The sequence below is a fragment of the Lactuca serriola genome, chromosome 7 (assembly GCF_051521515.1).
Source record: "Lactuca serriola cultivar US96UC23 chromosome 7, Lser_US96UC23_V15, whole genome shotgun sequence".
NCBI classification, from domain to species: Eukaryota; Viridiplantae; Streptophyta; class Magnoliopsida; order Asterales; family Asteraceae; genus Lactuca; species Lactuca serriola.
In genome coordinates this window covers 70,478,056-70,495,855 of record NC_136414.1, presented here as the reverse complement: position 1 = coordinate 70,495,855, position 17,800 = coordinate 70,478,056, and positions in this window count along the sequence as shown.

Genomic DNA, 17,800 nt, shown 5'->3' with positions numbered 1-17,800 from the left:
TTTTAATGCAATAGTATATTATGTCTTGCTAATTCTTAATTAACATGTGTTATTAACAAAACCACATTTAGTGGTTATAAGTTATCTCTTAAGATTTAGAGTTTTTAAACCATCATCCAAACAAAATTTATTTTTCCTTCATAATATTACACTTTCACAACATGTCTAAGATCCATTGTCAATTGTTGAAAAGCTTTCACAACTGTGCTCAAAATAAGCAACTCACTCTTGTATTGCACAACAAATATCACCAATAGCAATCAAGTACATCAACAGTAGATGTGTTTATTAGTCAACAACTAATCACGATAAAGTTTGGCCCTCTTAGATAAGTTGACATGTGGGTCATTAAATGATATATAACACTCTGTTGGTTATGATACATATCACTTTATTAGAGAACCGAATAATACCTTATCTTAATAGGTTTATTGCTAATTGAAAAAAGGTAATGGAACATGTTGGATTAGGTGTCTAAGCCCATAACTATAATTGGTATGTACTTGAATTGATAGCAGCATAGTCCTTTTGGGTTACCCTCAAACCTAGCAACTGGACAAGGAAATTATGAAATGAGAGATATTAATTTATTATGAGATTAATAAATTAATATAAATGATTTATTAATATGTTATGAAAATAATATATTAATTAGAAATCATAATATTTAATTAATAGTTAGCCAGAAATTAATTAGAATTAATTTCGGGGTTAAGAGTATTAATTATAAAGTGCAGGGACTGATTTGCAATTATCAAATAGTTGAGTGGAAGGCTCCAGAACCTCCTTGGAAGGAGGTGGACGAAATTCTTAGGGGAAACCCTAAAGATTTCGTCCAAGGGGGCTTGGATAAGGCCTTGAATTATCTTAGGCCCCAAGCAAAGGAGTATTAGGGTTTTCTCTAAACCATAGATCCCTCAGCTATATAAGGAGCCTCCCACCTCCTTAAATCGACCACTCCTACCTTGGAAGAAACCCTAGGCCAAAAATTGCATACTCCCTCCCTCTCTCTCCTTCTAGTTTCCTTCTTGCTAGTTTTTGGGTGTGATTCCATTAGTGACATTACATTTGTGGTGCTAAGCTTCCAAGAAGATCAAGATCAAGTTTAAGAGGATTATCAATTGTTTAATATAACAATTGAAAGGTATGTAACTCTTAAACCCTAGTTAGTTATTTTCGAAAATAACCTCTCTCCTCTAGGGTTCTTATTTTGCAATTCAAAGTTATATGTTCAATAGTTAAAACATAGATCCAAAGTAGGTTGCATGTGAACTTAGGAATTGTTTTCTAGTTTATTTGTTTTACCTAAAACCCATCAGAACATCCCACACACATGATGATGATGATGATTTCTAGAGCCCGCGAGCGGGAGATTGATTTGGAGCACATTTATAAGAGGGGGTCAGATCAAGTGCAAACATTGGAGAGTCCCGGGAAGAGACCCAAGACTTCTGACCAGCATTCGAGAGGCGGGTAGGGTCGGAGTCAATGCAGTACGTATGAGAAACTACACGATGGAGTTTGTCGTTCCATGGGTTTGGGCTGCCACAAGTGTGGTAGGGTCGGTCACATCAGCAAGGATTGTCCTTGGGGGGCAAGCCCGTTATGTTTTCACTACAATCAGGTGGGCCACAAGAAGGCTGATTGTCCGACGTTGGTGGGAGAAGCAGTGTGTGCGCCTACTCCAACTACTTTGAGGATCACCAGTGGACAAGAGGGTAGGACAGCGGGAGTCGGGCCTTGTAGTGACAAACATAGGAGATTAGGACTCCAGTAGGCAATGTTGCGGGTATGTATCTTTTGCTTCTTTTTAGTTATATCTGTATATGTGGTTGTTATAAGTGTATCTCTGGTCTATTTCTTTGATTATGTTGGGTTATATCTTCAAGTAATGTTATCTATCGTTTGCATGTCGTGAATTATTAGTGGTTAGTGAAGGTTGTTTCCCTTTTTGCGGGTTTGGAGTGTTTAGCGTTATCATGGGTTGTGGTCGAGGATTGGTTCAGGGGTATTGTATGGGATGTCTATGGTCAAGGTTCAACAGGTTGGTTGTCCAGCATCGTCAGGGTTCGGTGAGTTCGGTTTTTGTGCTTTGGTTGGCTTTTGGAAGCGCAAAGGGAAGTGTTCTATTGTTGAGATTTTGGTCAGACGTCGGTTACTTGGAAGTTGGAATTTAGGATTTGAGTGTGGTACCATTTCAAGACATCTGGGGTTATCAGTTTCGCTAGGATTCGAAAGGTGTTCATCTTGACTTTAGAGGTTGTGCAGTCTTCTGGGTTTGGTTGGTGATGGAGCACTAGCATTAGTAAGTGTAGGTTGTCTATGTATGGTTGTTAGAGGGTAAAAAGGATTAGAAATCCTTCAATTCTCTGGTGTTGTGAAGGCTTAGTCGAATCTAAGTGTGGGAGAATCGCTCAGGTATTCAGGATCAGAAGCAGGATTGAAACTAGGGTGAGTTTCGCATTCTCATCGGGGAGGAGAGCGACCTAAGTGGCTGTATGAATTGAGGATTACATGAGATGGGAGTTCAGGAAACTTCCCAACTTTGGGTTCGCGTCTTCTTGGTTTCAGCTAGAAGGCTTCGGGAGGGGAACCCAGGGTGGGGCTCCATTCATGATTCGAGTTCAGTTGGGTGTGAGTTTGAATCCGGGTGGCGTTCAGGTCAATGTGTTAGCGATTAGTGTAGAAGCGTTGTAAGACTGTAGGGTGGCACGTAGCATTCACCAGTGGTCAGTTAACATGGAAGTGTTGTAAGACTGCGAGGTGGCTGTAGCATTCACTGGTTAGCAGTAGTTTCGGGGTGTTGTAAGACTGTGGGGTGACCCATAGCATTCATCAGTGGTCAGTTAGTGTGGGAGTGTTGTGTAACAACCCGTTATTTCAGGTCAATGTAATGTCTAAAATTCGAGTATTGTAATCTCTTTATGAAGTAATAAGAATATCATCGAAAATGAAATCTTCAAAAAAAAACTCTGTTTGAGTACACTATGTGGTAGATATTGTGATAAGGTTTCCAAAAATATAAAGAACACTAAAATCTGAGTTATAACGAATGAGTTATGACCAACCTAAGATTCACAACAAAACCGTCAATACGATTAAACGTAAAACGCGAAGTTTTAATAAAATACTTTTTTAACCTGAAGTATCTAAATGAAAATCGTAGATATCATTAAACCGTGAACATACATAAAAAGAACGCCCAAATCTGACTTCGTATTGGGAAGTTATGATTTTTCGAAGTTTCGGATGTAGCAGTAGACAGCTAAAAACTCGAAATAGAGATCGAGGGATTTTTGACCGAAACAACCTAAACGAAAGTTGAACACCCTGACCATAGGAATACAACGGTAAAAAGACAGATAAAATCGGACGCCGGATGAAGAAGTTATAGATTTTTAACGGACTTCTCCAGTCTCGGCCTGCTAAAAAGGTATTATTAAAAATAAAGTCAAAACTAGCCGACGGAGTCTAAATGAGAGTTGTAGAGTACAGTCTCACCTACGCGTGGATATAAAGAATGCTAGAAACGGAGCTCGTACGCGAGATTTATGGAATTTAGAAGTTCTGAAAATCGATTTACGCCCCGCGTAAAGGGGTACGCCCAGCGTACCAGGTGATAAGGGCGTAGTCCCTTCAGCAGCAGACATCCCATCGTCCGTCAGGAGGCTGACATAAGCGCTGACGTACGCTACACCCCGCGTAAGAGCGCACGCCCAGCGTACGGAGGCGGTTCAGCCTCCTATAAAAGGGAGGCTAGAGTTTCGAGTTTCTTGTTCAATTATTCTCTTTTCCCGCACTTTTGCTCTGCTTTTTCCACTCAAAGCCATCCTGACACCCCGGTTTTCATACTCAAGATTAGAAGGAAGTTCTACACTCCCGAGATTCCCGAGAATTTAACTCTCACTAGTCGAAGTTCTGCTCGATTCTTCTCTCGACTACTTCAAAACAACCACTTCAATCAAGTGAGTTCATACCCCCTTTTATACAATTTCAATTACTTTATAATGTACTTTTAATACATTTCGGGGGAGAATACAAGTAAACACATGGTTGATCCCAAGTGAAAATGTGAAAACTCTTGTTATACTTTGCATGCATTAGACTTATACAAAATACATAGTATCCAGGGTATCCATCCTTGTTAAACCATTTTTATGCATTCATAGAACTTATGTGTAACATCTGGATTCCTAGGTATCTTATTTTATGCATTTATATTGAGTTTTGGAGAGGGACTCGGCGAGCAGGCGCTCAAACTCGCCGAGTAGGACCGCGCATGGTCGGACTGATTTAATGGCGGACTCGGCGAGTCCACGCTGTTTAATGAAACCCTAATTCTCCGGGGCCTGAGCCCTATTTAAGGATCTTTTAGCCACCATTTGCGGCTATTAGACCCCTGAGAAACCCTAGAGAGCAGAGAGAAGGGTTGTAGTGCAAGAGGAGGGCTATCTCATCATTTTAAGTGTGTTTTTTCAAGAAATAAGGAAGGAGGTCAAACAAGGAAGGTTGAGGAGCTCAGATCTATCATCCCTTCATCAGAGGAGGCTACTAGAGGTACTAATCTATGCTCAAACTCGTGTATTTGGTGTTCTAGTTTAATCTAGGGTTTTCTTGTGCATTCTTTGGATTGGATTCGAAGTATGTGAGGTCCTACGGTGGAGTTCTTCTTAGATCTGGACCTTAAGAGGTCCAGAGAGTCCCATTCACATTGCTTTTTGCTACTCCATTAGAGATATGGCCCTAGGTTTCCATTTTAGGGATTATTTCGCCCAAAGAAGCTTTTTGGTCATTGCATGAGTGTAAAGGTCAGACCTTTACGTGATTATAGTGGTTGGTAAGGCCAGATCTATGGATTGGAAGAACAGATCTGACCTCAGGAGGTCATTTGAGTTTGAGCATGGCTTGAACTCGCCGAGTCCAAGAACAGACTCGGCGAGTAGGATGGTTTTCCCCCATGAATCACACAGTTGGTGACTCGTTGAGTTGGGGAAGTGACTCGGTGAGTCATTGGGGATTTTGAGGACTTGAGTTCATGACTGAACTCGCCGAGTCATAATTGTGCACTCGACGAGTCTGGTCAAAGGGTTGACCGTTGACTTTTGTTGACTTTTAGGGTATGGTCAACAATTGGACTTGTGAACTGTTTGAAGGGTAAAATGGTCTTTTAGCCTTCTTAGAGGATGTGTGAGGATTTAGTCTAGCCTGGAGAGCCGTTATTAATTAAGATGATCATTTATGTGTTTAGGCAGAGGCTAGATCAGTGTTACGCGAGCGAGATATTACTGAGACATCCGAGGTGAGTCTTCTCACTATACTTTACCTTGAGTGGTAATTAGAGTTATGTGACAGAGTTATTGTATGCTATTTATGTGATGTGTTGCACTACATTATTTTTATGTGATTTATGCCGTGTGTATACCAGAGTATATCAGAGTTAGAACCAGAAGGTTCACAAAGTTAGGACCAGAGGGTCCACAGAGTTAGGGCCCAAGGGCCCGCAGAGTTATAGCCTTGAGTGGTTAGTATGTGTTATGTGTGGTATTTTGGGGAACTCATTAAGCTTCATGCTTACAGTGTTTTGTGTTATGTGTTTCAGGTACTAGTGAGGATCGCGGGAGGCGCCGGCATGATCAGTACACACACACGCGTGGAGTTTTATTGATATGTTATGATCTTGGGATTTTGACTTATGTGGAATATAAGAACAATGTGTTTTATAATATTGTGAATTGAATTGTTTTTAAAATGTGAAAATTTATTTGAAATTTTTCAGCGTTACATTATGATTTATGCTTTGTCAAAGATTGTGAAAGAGGATAAACATTTCATACAAAACTATTATTTTAATACAGACTTAGTTGAGAATCCGTGAGACGATTACATCTTTAATGCTACCTTTTGTTAAAAGGTACTACCTAAAGTCCTATCTATTATAACCAGAGTCTCCCGTTTGGAGAGCGTGTCAAATGTGTATAGATCTATACGGGAAGTCATGATCCCGCGCCCTGACTGTTAGCTACATTCCTTTGGGTGACAGTTTATCATAACGTTTCGACGCCTGAAGACCGTCGCCACAGGCATATTATGTTTAGTATGGTTATAAAACTCACCGGATAGACAATTATTATGGTATTCTGATTTTATGAATGAGTAGCTATTAAAACTATTCTTATCTAACGAGTGCGATCTTCTTATAGCTTTATTATATAAAACTATGCCTCAACCTTTTAAGCATGTCAGTTGCTTGCGATTTTCGGTCTTGGACATTAGAGACTGCATGTTACTTTAGGAAAATAAGGGATTTTCTTGTATCCAAAACAATCAACTAATATGAAAATAAGGGATTTTCCTGGTACAACCATTTACAATTCACGACATGAACATTCATATGCATTTCATAATTTTATAAGAAAATAAGGGTTTTTCTTAGAAAACGCACGAACTTTGGAATGGCATACATTTTCTCAAAACCGCTTATGAACTCACCAACTTAATTGTTGACACTTTTTCTTTGAAATAACTTGTATTCTCAGGGAACCGCTAAGCAGGTTTGGAAACCAACTTTTGGGGATTAACGCTCTGGCTTTAATTATTTCTTTTTAAAGATGTTTATGTATTTATCTTTTGAACATGTAACAAATACAATTATGTAAACATTTTGAAACCTTTATATATATGGTGGTGTGTACTTTCCTTACTATGAACCGTTATGATACTGAATATGACGTCATCCGCCCCCGAACGTTTCCGCCGTTCTAGTTTGGGGGTGTGACAGATTGGTATCAGAGCATTTTTTATAGTGAATTAAGTATATCAAAACCATTTTTGGTATACAACTATAAACACAACTGGGCAAAAACACTCTGAGTAAGAGTCATACTTTTAAAAATTAAATGTATTTAATTTTTGTAAAGTTGGCATGCATTCATTTCATATTAATAACAGTATCATAAATAGATCAATATAGAAGTATTATAAATAAATTGTGCAGTGCAGGTGTGCCTTAGGACATGTAATCGGAACTGGGATGAATATAGCCTGATCAACTATATTTGTCCGAGAGCCAACTAACGTATGCCAAGGAGTGTCTGCAGTAGAAAACAAATTTAAAACTTACGAAGAGCATATCATTAAGAATCCTATGGGAGTATTTGGGTATCTTCAACCATCAAACTTAAGGGTAAATTTTACATGCTTTAGCTTATAGTCAATTCTTAACCCTATTCTCGTATAGACTTAATGGCTGGATTCCATCACCCCGATGACCCCTACTACCCCAACCAAGGTAATGGGGGATGGATTGAAGACGACCCCGAGGAGGAACCCATGGAAGATGAGGAGGAGGAAGATTCAGATAGCTCAGCCTCAGAGCCTGAGGTGATCAATCCGCTAGCCGTCCGAACTCCATTCGTTCGACCTCCTTTCAGGATGGGATTTCAAGGACCAACTCCCGTCTAGGGAAGCCACATCCACCATTGGAGCCAGCAGCAAGGACTGCGTCCTCCTTACGGTATGTGTCGGGACTTCTACGATGCCAGCGGAGGAAGTTCAGCTGATCGAGCACTCCCAGTTATGGTAGGAAAACTTGCCAATCAGGCTTATCAATCTGGAGTCCAAGCAAACCGGATTCACGAGGTTGATATAAGGATGGAAGATAATGCAGCTGATATCCGACGCCTATACATGCTACAAGGGAATGCTCAACTCCACACCAACTCCCTCCAGGAGCAAATGACTGCAGCTCTCTCCGAAATGAGGGATTTGAGGGAGCAACAAGCTGCCTTTGACAGGTGTCTCATGGGAGCCAAGCAATCAGATGCAGAGTCAAGCTCCAAGCGCAATCCGCGCCGCGAGTTGTGCTTGCCTAACTCCCAAATTTTGATATAGAATAGGACCATCGGCTAAAAGTCTTACTTTCTTTGACTTTCTGTAATCGGAGCCCTTTAGAAAGGTCATTTTTTTATAACTTTGTATGTAACGCAACCATATGTTTAATATATATAAGGAATATCTCTTTCGTGTGTTAATTATGTGCATTTCATTCGAGTTCATGAGTTTATCTATTGCTATTCAAACTCCATTTGTGAATCAAACTCAAAGCCCTGTGTAGGTCAAACCAAATTCTTGAACTATTAAATATAGTTAACTCATTATCATTCAACCCTCAACCACCAAAATTTATAATCTTTCATTTTTATTTCTTGGCAGCGCGATGCCTCCTCGTCCAAACCTAAGACCCAGGTCGGGCACGATACCAACACCACCTCCACCATCAGCTTATGATCCGGCCATGGTCCAGGCTGCTATCACAGCAGCAGTAACCGCCGCCCTCTCGTAAATAAACTCCAATGGAAATGGAGGGACAGGAAGCATTACGAATAATTCCAACCATGGCACCGGTGATGGTCACGTAAGGGAATGTACTTACAAGGAGTTCTCTAACGCAAAAACAAAAACTTTTAATGGCACTGGGGGATTCATTGCACTGATTGAAAAGACCGAAACGGTCTTTCAGATCTGCTCTTGCCAAGAAGCGATCAAAGTCAAGTTCGCCGCTTGCACCCTCACTGATCGAGCCCTCACATGGTGGAAAAGTCGTGTGAAGTCCGTGACTCTCACTGTCGCCAACGCCATAAGTTGGGAGGACTTGAAGGTCCTACTACTAGAGGAATACTGTCCAAGGGGCGAGATACAAAAGCTAGATCAGGAGCTCTGGAATCTGAAGATGACTGGGTCTGACCTAGTAGCCTACACGGCCAGGTTCAACGACCTTGCTGCCTTGTGCCCTGCCATGGTCAACCCATAACCAAAAAAGGTTGAGAGGTACATTTGGGGGTTGTCACCTCAGATTCAAGGTCACGTCTTGGCCTCCAACCCTATCACTTTCAACAGCTCTAAGCGCCTGGCTCAGCGACTCATCGACCACGGGGTCAAACAGGGTATTGTTGCAGCTACTGCCGATCCATCAAAGGAGGTACAGGGCCAGGGAAGGCCTTGGAACAAGAGAAGGGGGCAAACCCTACAGGGGAACCCCAAGAATCAAAGAGTGGTAGCGGCTCACGCTGTTACTGTTCCTGTTGGGTTTTGGTATAATACAACATTCTATGGTGCAGATACAACCCTAAATACCTTGGATCTATGTTTTCACTAATTATACATGCAAATGGTTTCCAAGGCATTAAACCTATAACTAGCATGCATTTAACATAAACCATATAATATACTAGTTAGGGAAACATACCTTTTATGTGGCTTGAAGTCTTGATGTATTTGGCCTTAAGAGCTTAGCACCAATAGTATGAAATGCATCAAATGGAATCACAACACACCTAGGACAAAGGTGGATCTTGAGAGAGAATTCAATGCACCAAAACACCTCCGTATTTCTCTAGGAAAAGAAGTGGTGATTTTGGCTTTGGAGTAACCTATTTATATGTAGGATTCCAAGGGTCATGGGTATAACCCATAATCCATACCCATGGGTTTTATGATCCATGGTTCATGTGGCCCAACTCTTTATGTATCCATACATAAACTTGGTCCAACATGGGTCATAAGCCCAACACATATAAATATAACTAATTATCATAATTAGTCCCCATAGATTTAATTAGTCTCTTTTGATCACTAAATTAATTCCAAATTAATTCTTGATCGATATTAATTAAAACATATGATTTCATATTAATATATTATAACTTATAATATATTAATAAACCATAAATAACCTTCTCTCAAAAGTCCATCCTAACAAATTGTCCTGATGATATGCAACCCAAATGGACCATGCTACTCTCGAGTCAAGTACATACCAATAATAGTTATAGGCTTAGACATCTAATCCAACAGTCTCCCACTTGGATAAGTTTAAAACTATTATTGCAAGTACGACTTCATAACCCGACTAGCAATCGTAGCTCTTAAAGCCGTTGTCGAACTCTGAACAAATCAATGACGCGTCCATTAGATAAGGGATCATATATTCCTCCATTATAGATATCATATGGACTGAGACATGGATTATAATCATTCTCTCTGTCCATTTGTTGTTTCCCGATTTCTGATTTATGACGATTGACTAATTGAACAAATCAAATCAGTCCTGGCCCAACCGAGCACTTCCATTTGTCATCATCAAATCATCGAGGGGCCCACAGATATCGCTTTTATCCCGAAGGTAAAAGGAATGGATAAAGTTCGACTCATATGGCTTGTTATACTACTTGTTGAATCATACACAAAGGCACGTTTTGTAACACCGAGTTACCGTATGCGTTTTCGTGCAATCAATGTACAACCAACTCATAGTAACAACTCATATCTCTAGGTTTGAAGAATATAAGATATTATCGTCTCATGATCACTCGTGATAAAATCCATGAAGTGATTCCAATGAGCGCGGGTTGAATCCAATACTCAGAACTTATGAGCACTCATGAGTGTTGTAGCCCTTTGTCCAACATCTTAGACCTCTACAAGCCAACCCATGACAGTCTTAATTCATATCTACTTCCAACATATGACCGACTGTGGATGGTTTGAATAACTTAGTCATCCAGAACAATGACCTAGTTATTCTGGAAGTTAAAACATGCAAAATGAATCACAATAATAATTGAATCCAATATGGTATCAAAACCTATGAACATAAATAAAACACCTTTTATTTATCACCATATGATTACACATTATTCATTGTATGTTTCAGCTATCAACTTTATTCTTGAATTTAAAACAATAGTTGTCCCATGCTCCAAGCATGTACACTATGTTTTCTAAACACTAGTCATGCCATACACCAAGTATGCATACTATGTTTGTCTATGATCTTTACTTTGTGAATTAGATCTGTTGAACATAACTCCAATGATCCTCTTTTCACAGTCCCAAATCCTTACTGCAAATGCAAGAATTCCGAATTCATGCCATTTACTAAAATCGTTTAGATTCTAAACTTATATGCATTGAACCTCTTGTAATGATTATGCACAAAGTCGCAATGACTTGACAATAAACATTACAGAGCATTCCAAAAGAGATTAACTCCTTGGAAACATCCTTCTTGCATTAAGTTTCCTAATCTTACACAGACTGAATAATTTCTAACTTTAAAACAGTTCCATATTCCATTTTGATTATCACTTCTGAACAAGAGTTGCCTCCTTACAGATTATGTCAATATGGTCCTTCCAGAATTATCACTATACTTCCAACTGTCCTTGAGCAACCAATCTTTGGTAAACCTTAGATTGTCCTCGACAATTGTTTAATCCTTTTAGTCATATCCAATTCTAGACCTTTTCCCTTCTTAATGCCCCAGACATTTGGAAAATTTTAGAAAGGATGAATATAGCACATGTAATCGATCCTATATCCGAAGCATATAGGACACGATTCATGATGTCTCACATAAAGACTAAACCAGTCTTTTGCTATAACATTTCCATTTCTATTTGCCAAGTTCTCATAATTCAGATTATGAAAAGGGATGCCGTAATTATAAACGAATTTTAGAACGCAAAAAATGGACCCATATACAGAATTTCCTTATGTTGAGCCATTCCAACATGAAATTCATATATATATATATATATATATATATATATATATATATATATATATATATATATATATATATATATATATATATATCCTTGACTAAATATTATTAAAACCTCAATCTAAGCTTTTAGATTTGAGACGAAGTATAATTTCCTCTCCCTTAATTATAGCAAAACAACTCTTTCGCAATTGAAACTTTTTGTTTTCTATAATTAACATTGCTAACTTGCAATACTTATCATAATTATCATGCTCCCACTAACATCATGATTATTAGCATAATACTTATGCTCCCACTAGCTTTGACATGTACCCAGAAATTAGCTGGACTTCTAGAAATCAATACTTTATTGACTTTCTTACCAAAGTTCAAATTTCTGATACTAGATTGCTTTGATAACACTTTATCAATATCATACACCTTATCTTAGATAGCTCACAGGTGTGTCTAAACAATTTTAAAAACTATGATAAGGGATGCCGTAATCATAGTCTCGATTGTTTAGACCTTTGCCACTTCTCACAAGTCCATGTTAGTGTGCCGATTAACCACACACGCTCCACTAACGACTTTGAGAATGCAAATATCACAATTGCTATCTAGCTAAAATCTACTTAGTGAAAGTGTTTCCTCACCATCATTTTTCATGAATCGGAGAGAAACCTTATGACACTTAGATTTAATGGTGTATGTGTTCTTATCCATGTGATTTGTCAAAACCATAGTCACAAGAAAAGGTTAATGACAAATCCAAACTCATATTGATTGAACTCAATCTTAATTTCTTGCCACCTGGCAACTCAAGGGTCTGCCATTGCTTCCAAGTTGTTGTGCAACCAATTGAGAACTCTAAGAACTCATATGCAAATCCAACTTTAATTGGAATGGGCACATAATATGTCAACATGATAGGTTATGAACCTCAAGTCGTGTGCTAGTGAAGAACTTCAGGTTTTATTCTTGATTAGTTCTTGAGACTTTCAAGACCTTTAAGACTCCCACTGTCCTCTTGATATATAAGACTTCCTTGTCAGATATTCAAGAGATAGTGTGGATTCTAATCAAGACAAACACTTCACACAATTGGTCTTAGTTGGTCTTTGTTTTATCCAGAACATCACAACTTACCAATTTCAAATGTACGAGAGTAGAAAACTTTTACTCTTACATTTGACATGTGTTTTAAACCTTCTTTAAGACATGTCACTCAAGTTACATTCTTAGAGTATAACTCTAAGAATTGTTTTGGAACGATGTATGAATCATCTTCTTCATTTAACCATTTCAACAATTCATATCTCCTCTTCTTAGCTATCAGAATGCACTTAGAGGATGAATTGTGATATGGTCTCTAAATCATTAAGAAGATCATAAACATGATACTAAAGTACTCTCCCATCTTTTCAGATTTGAGAAACTTTTATCTTCCTGCCTAAGTTGATTCTTCTTATTTGCTCTGTCATACATTGGAACCTTTTCCAATGTCTCGGAATTACACTTAAGCTTGTAAGTATAACCATATTTACTGAGCTTTAGTAAATTATGACGAATAATCTTATCGATCTTTTGTGGTGGACTTGACCAGTGCACACGAACGTGTGCTCGATCCCTTAGTCCTTCACTTGACTCACATATACATGTGAACAAGGAGTAGTCTTAATTTTCCAAAGTTGAAAGTTCTCATTCATCATACTGTACAACTTGTATGATTTCAAGTTCCGGTCCAATTGAACCTTGGGTGATGAGAATCTTTCCTTATTTGGTAATATTAGACACTACCACAACCGAAAAAATCAAATCCATTTTTCCAATATTGCTATCAATGGAATCTTATACGCAACAACTTTTCACAAATGCCATTGTAAGGATACTTAAAATAAATAAAATCAAAATCTTTTTCTTTTATTTTAAAACTTTGCGGAAAAACTTATCCTTACAATCCATATGAAAACCTTATTGCTATCTATTCCTAAGCAATAGAAATATCATAACTCTTAAATAATAGCCCAAAATTCTGATCACCGAACCATGTGATTGAAATCCATCTTCGTGATCAGAATCAGCATGTACTTAATAGAGTTAGACAATGGACTTTACCTGAAGTAGAGCCAAACTTATTGACTTTAACATCCTTAGGTAAATTTGGCAGCTTCGCAACCAATGCCCCTTCCTTTGGCAATTTAACATATGGACGCTTTGGTAATGGAACATGGGGCTATCACAGACTTAGCCTTTCTCTTTACCATTTGGTCAACCGGGTTGACTATGGCCGATCCCTTTCCATTGGGAAGAGAGAGCTTTACTTGATATCCAATGTCATTATTGTCAATGTCCATAAAGTTTTGGAAGTTGATCTTAGCAAATAGATAAGATCATTAAGGGTCTTGTCATAGTCTATTTCATAGGATTCCCAAAAGATCTCACTATGTGACTTAGAAAGTAGTTGAGCCACCAACTTTCTCAAGACTTTGACACCCAACTCTCCCGGCTTGTCAATATGTGACTACATCTCCAAGATGTGATCACACCTAGACCTTGCCTTGCCAATAGGGCTTGAGTGAGCTTAAACTTTTTAGGAACTTGTGGGTTAGGGAGAATAATTGGAGGAGGTGAAAGAAGTATGATATCCATGAGACATCATCTTTATTTAGGAAAGCTTGTTTCAAGAGATTTGGGAAGATCATAACTGTCTAGAACAGACATCTTTTTGGGAGATATTCAAGATAGTTGATTTAAAGTCCTTAATATGACAACTAATATGAAATATTAAGGCTAGGACCCAACAAACTATTTTATAACTTAGAAGAGGGATGCCATAATCCAAGCTATAAAATATTTGAAGGTAGGTGAATGACGATTCACCAATTTCCACCAAGATAAACGAAATGTATTATTAGGTTTTAATTAGTTTTGAAACTCCTAGATCTTTTGAGATTCATTGAACTTTTCAATGGCATGTTTCAATCTCGAGTGTGCCCTTCAGGTTTTGTGACTGGGATGTCGAGGATCACAAAACAAGGTGTGAAGTAACCATGCAAATATACTGGGTACCCTTAATTGATGTGTCGGTTAACCACACACGCTCCACCGATACTATGATAAATATTAAGTTACCCTTTGTCTACCTTGTTAAGTCCAGGTTAGTGTGTCGGGTAACCACACACGCTCCACTAACGACTTAAGCAAAGTGCAAAGTGTAATTTAATGGGTTAGCACCTTATTCACTTTTTCCTAAGTAACTAAGATTGGGTATTTATAAGAGTTTAGTTACTTAGTATTTATCATTAATATTTTTAATGAAGGGAGAATTCTAGTCCTTGTCCTACCCGTTCGGCTAACGACCCTCCACCGGTCAAGGAAGCGGTGGGTGAGAGTGGACACCCATTAAACTGCCATTTTATAGGCAGTAACCTTATACCCCCTTATAGACCGGCTTCGTGAATGAGGCCTACTAACGGTAAGACTGACTTTACTCTTATACATACATACATATATATATATATATATATATATATATATATATATATATTATTACCTTATAATATTATAAAGTATAAGGGTTGAATTTTAGCTTTTAAAATTCTAAGGTCTAGTTTGGAATTAAAGTACACATGAGGGGTAACTTTACAAATTCCAAAACTTAAGGACAAGTTTTGAAACCTTTCAAAACTCTTGGCTTTTTCATAACTTATGAGTTTAATTAAGGTTTAATGAAAAAAAAATTCAAGTTCCATAACTTGAGGACAAGTTATGGAAGACATTAAATCATTTAATGATGACATTAAAAATAGAGACTCTTCTATTTTCATAACCTATGAGACTTAATGACACTTTAAAAAGAAAAACTCTTCACTTTTCATAACTTGAGGACAAGTTATGGAGTTCATAAAAACCATTAGGATCAAATATTCCAATTAACACAATAATCAAATAATTTTTCTATGATCTAGATTAAACTCATAAGTAAAGATAATTCACATCAACAATTTTCAAGAAATTAGATAATCATATAAACTAATACAAATCTTGAAACTTTGACAATTATCCTTTGAAGACTCTTGGACTTCATAACCTAAAGAGTTAATAAATGAGACATTTCACATCCATAACTTATGGAAGTTTCAAAAGTCTTAAGATCATAACTTTAAAAAAACTTTTGAGTTCCAAAATTTTATGACAAAATTTGTAACTCTTTAAAACCACTTAGATCAAACTTTTAAAACAAATAAAATAATCATATCATTCTATCTTTTGATAAATTGACCTAATTCAACTCTTGTAGTAAAGTGACTCAAATTTTACAAATAATTAGTTTTTCATAAAATCAAGTAATTATCATAAAATTTGACAAACTTCATGTTTTTCTTTTCCTTTTTTTCAACTTTGAAAATAAAATATTTGCATCAATATAACAGAAAACAACCCGTGGCTCTGATACCACTGTTGGGTTTTGGTATAATACAACATCCTATGGTGCACATACAACCCTAAATACATTGGATCTATGTTTTCACTAATTATACATGCAAATGGTTTCCAAGGCATTAAACCTATAACTAGCATGCATTTGACATAAACCATATAATATACTAGTTAGGGAAACATACCTTTTATGTGGCTTGAAGTCTTGATGTATTTGGCCTTAAGAGCTTAGCACCAATAATATGAAATGCCTCAAATGGAATCACAACACACCTAGGACAAAGGTGGCTCTTGAGAGAGAATTCCATGCACCAAAACACCTCCATATTTCTCTCAGAAAAGAAGTGGTGATTTTGGCTATGGAGTAACCTATTTATATGTAGGATTCCAAGGGTCATGGGTATAACCCATAATCCATACCCATGGGTTTTATGATCCATGGTTCATGTGGCCCAACTCTTTATGTATCTATACATAAACTTGGTCCAACATGGGTCATAAGCCCAACACATATAAATATAACTAATTATCATAATTAGTCCCCATAGATTTAATTAGTCTCTTTTGATCACTAAATTAATTCCAAATTAATTCTTGATCGATACTAATTAAAACATATGATTTCATATTAATATATTATAACTTATAATATATTAATAAACCATAAATAACCTTCTCTCAAAAGTCCATCCTAACAAATTGTCCTGATGATATGCAACCCAAATGGACCATGCTACTCTCGAGTCAAGTACATACCAATAATAGTTATAGGCTTAGACATCTAATCCAACAGTTCCTACCCCCACTGAACCCACAAGTTCATACAGTGGGAGATTTCTGAAGTGCAACCAATGCAACTTCCACCACCACGGTCCTTGCAGTGACTTCCAATGCACCAGGTGTAATAAAAAGGGGCATACGGTCCGCTTCTGCAAGGAGCCAGCCCAACAAGCCGCCCCCACTGCTAATGCCGGAGTAAGTCACGCTTGCTTTGAGTGCAGAGCCACGAGGCACTACTACAGGGACTGCCCGAAGGCAAACAACAGGAATACCAGAGGAAGGGGCCGAGTATTTGCAATGGGACAGGATGAAGCCATTGCAGACCCCACTGTTGTTACGGGTACGTTTTCTTCTCGATAACTCGTATGCATGCATTTTTTTGATAATGGAGCGGAGAGGAGTTTTGTGAGTCATAATTTTAAAGGCCTGCTAAAACAAACACCCCAATCATTAAGTGAACCGTTTATAGTAGAAATGGCCAACGGTAAAACAGAAGGCACTAAGGAGATATACTTAAACTGTACCCTAACTCTAAACGATAATCCCTTTCCAATCAGCCTCATGCTAGTCTCGATTAAGAGTTTCGATGTCATCATAGGCATGGACTGGCTGAGTTCTCATCGTGCGGACATTTTATGTTACGATAAGGCCGTTCGCCTTAATCTGCCAACCGGCGAAACCCTCATTATCTATGGCGACAAACCCAACACACTCTTCATATCATCTCGTATATCCAAGCTCAGAAGTGCCAACGCAAGGAATGCCACGCGTTTTTAGCACATGTCGTGGATGTGAAACGCGAAGTCCAGGTCATCAAGAGCGTGCCTGACGTATGAGATTTTCCCGATGTTTTTCCCGAGGATGTTCCAGGAATACCTCCCGCGAGACAAGTCGAATTCAGAAGTGATCTGATTTCTGGAGCTACCCCGGTAGCCAAATCGCCCTATCGATTAGCCCCAGCGGAGATGCAAAAGCTATCCAGCCAACTGAATGAGCTACTCAGCAAAGGATTCACCAGGTCGAGCTTCTCGC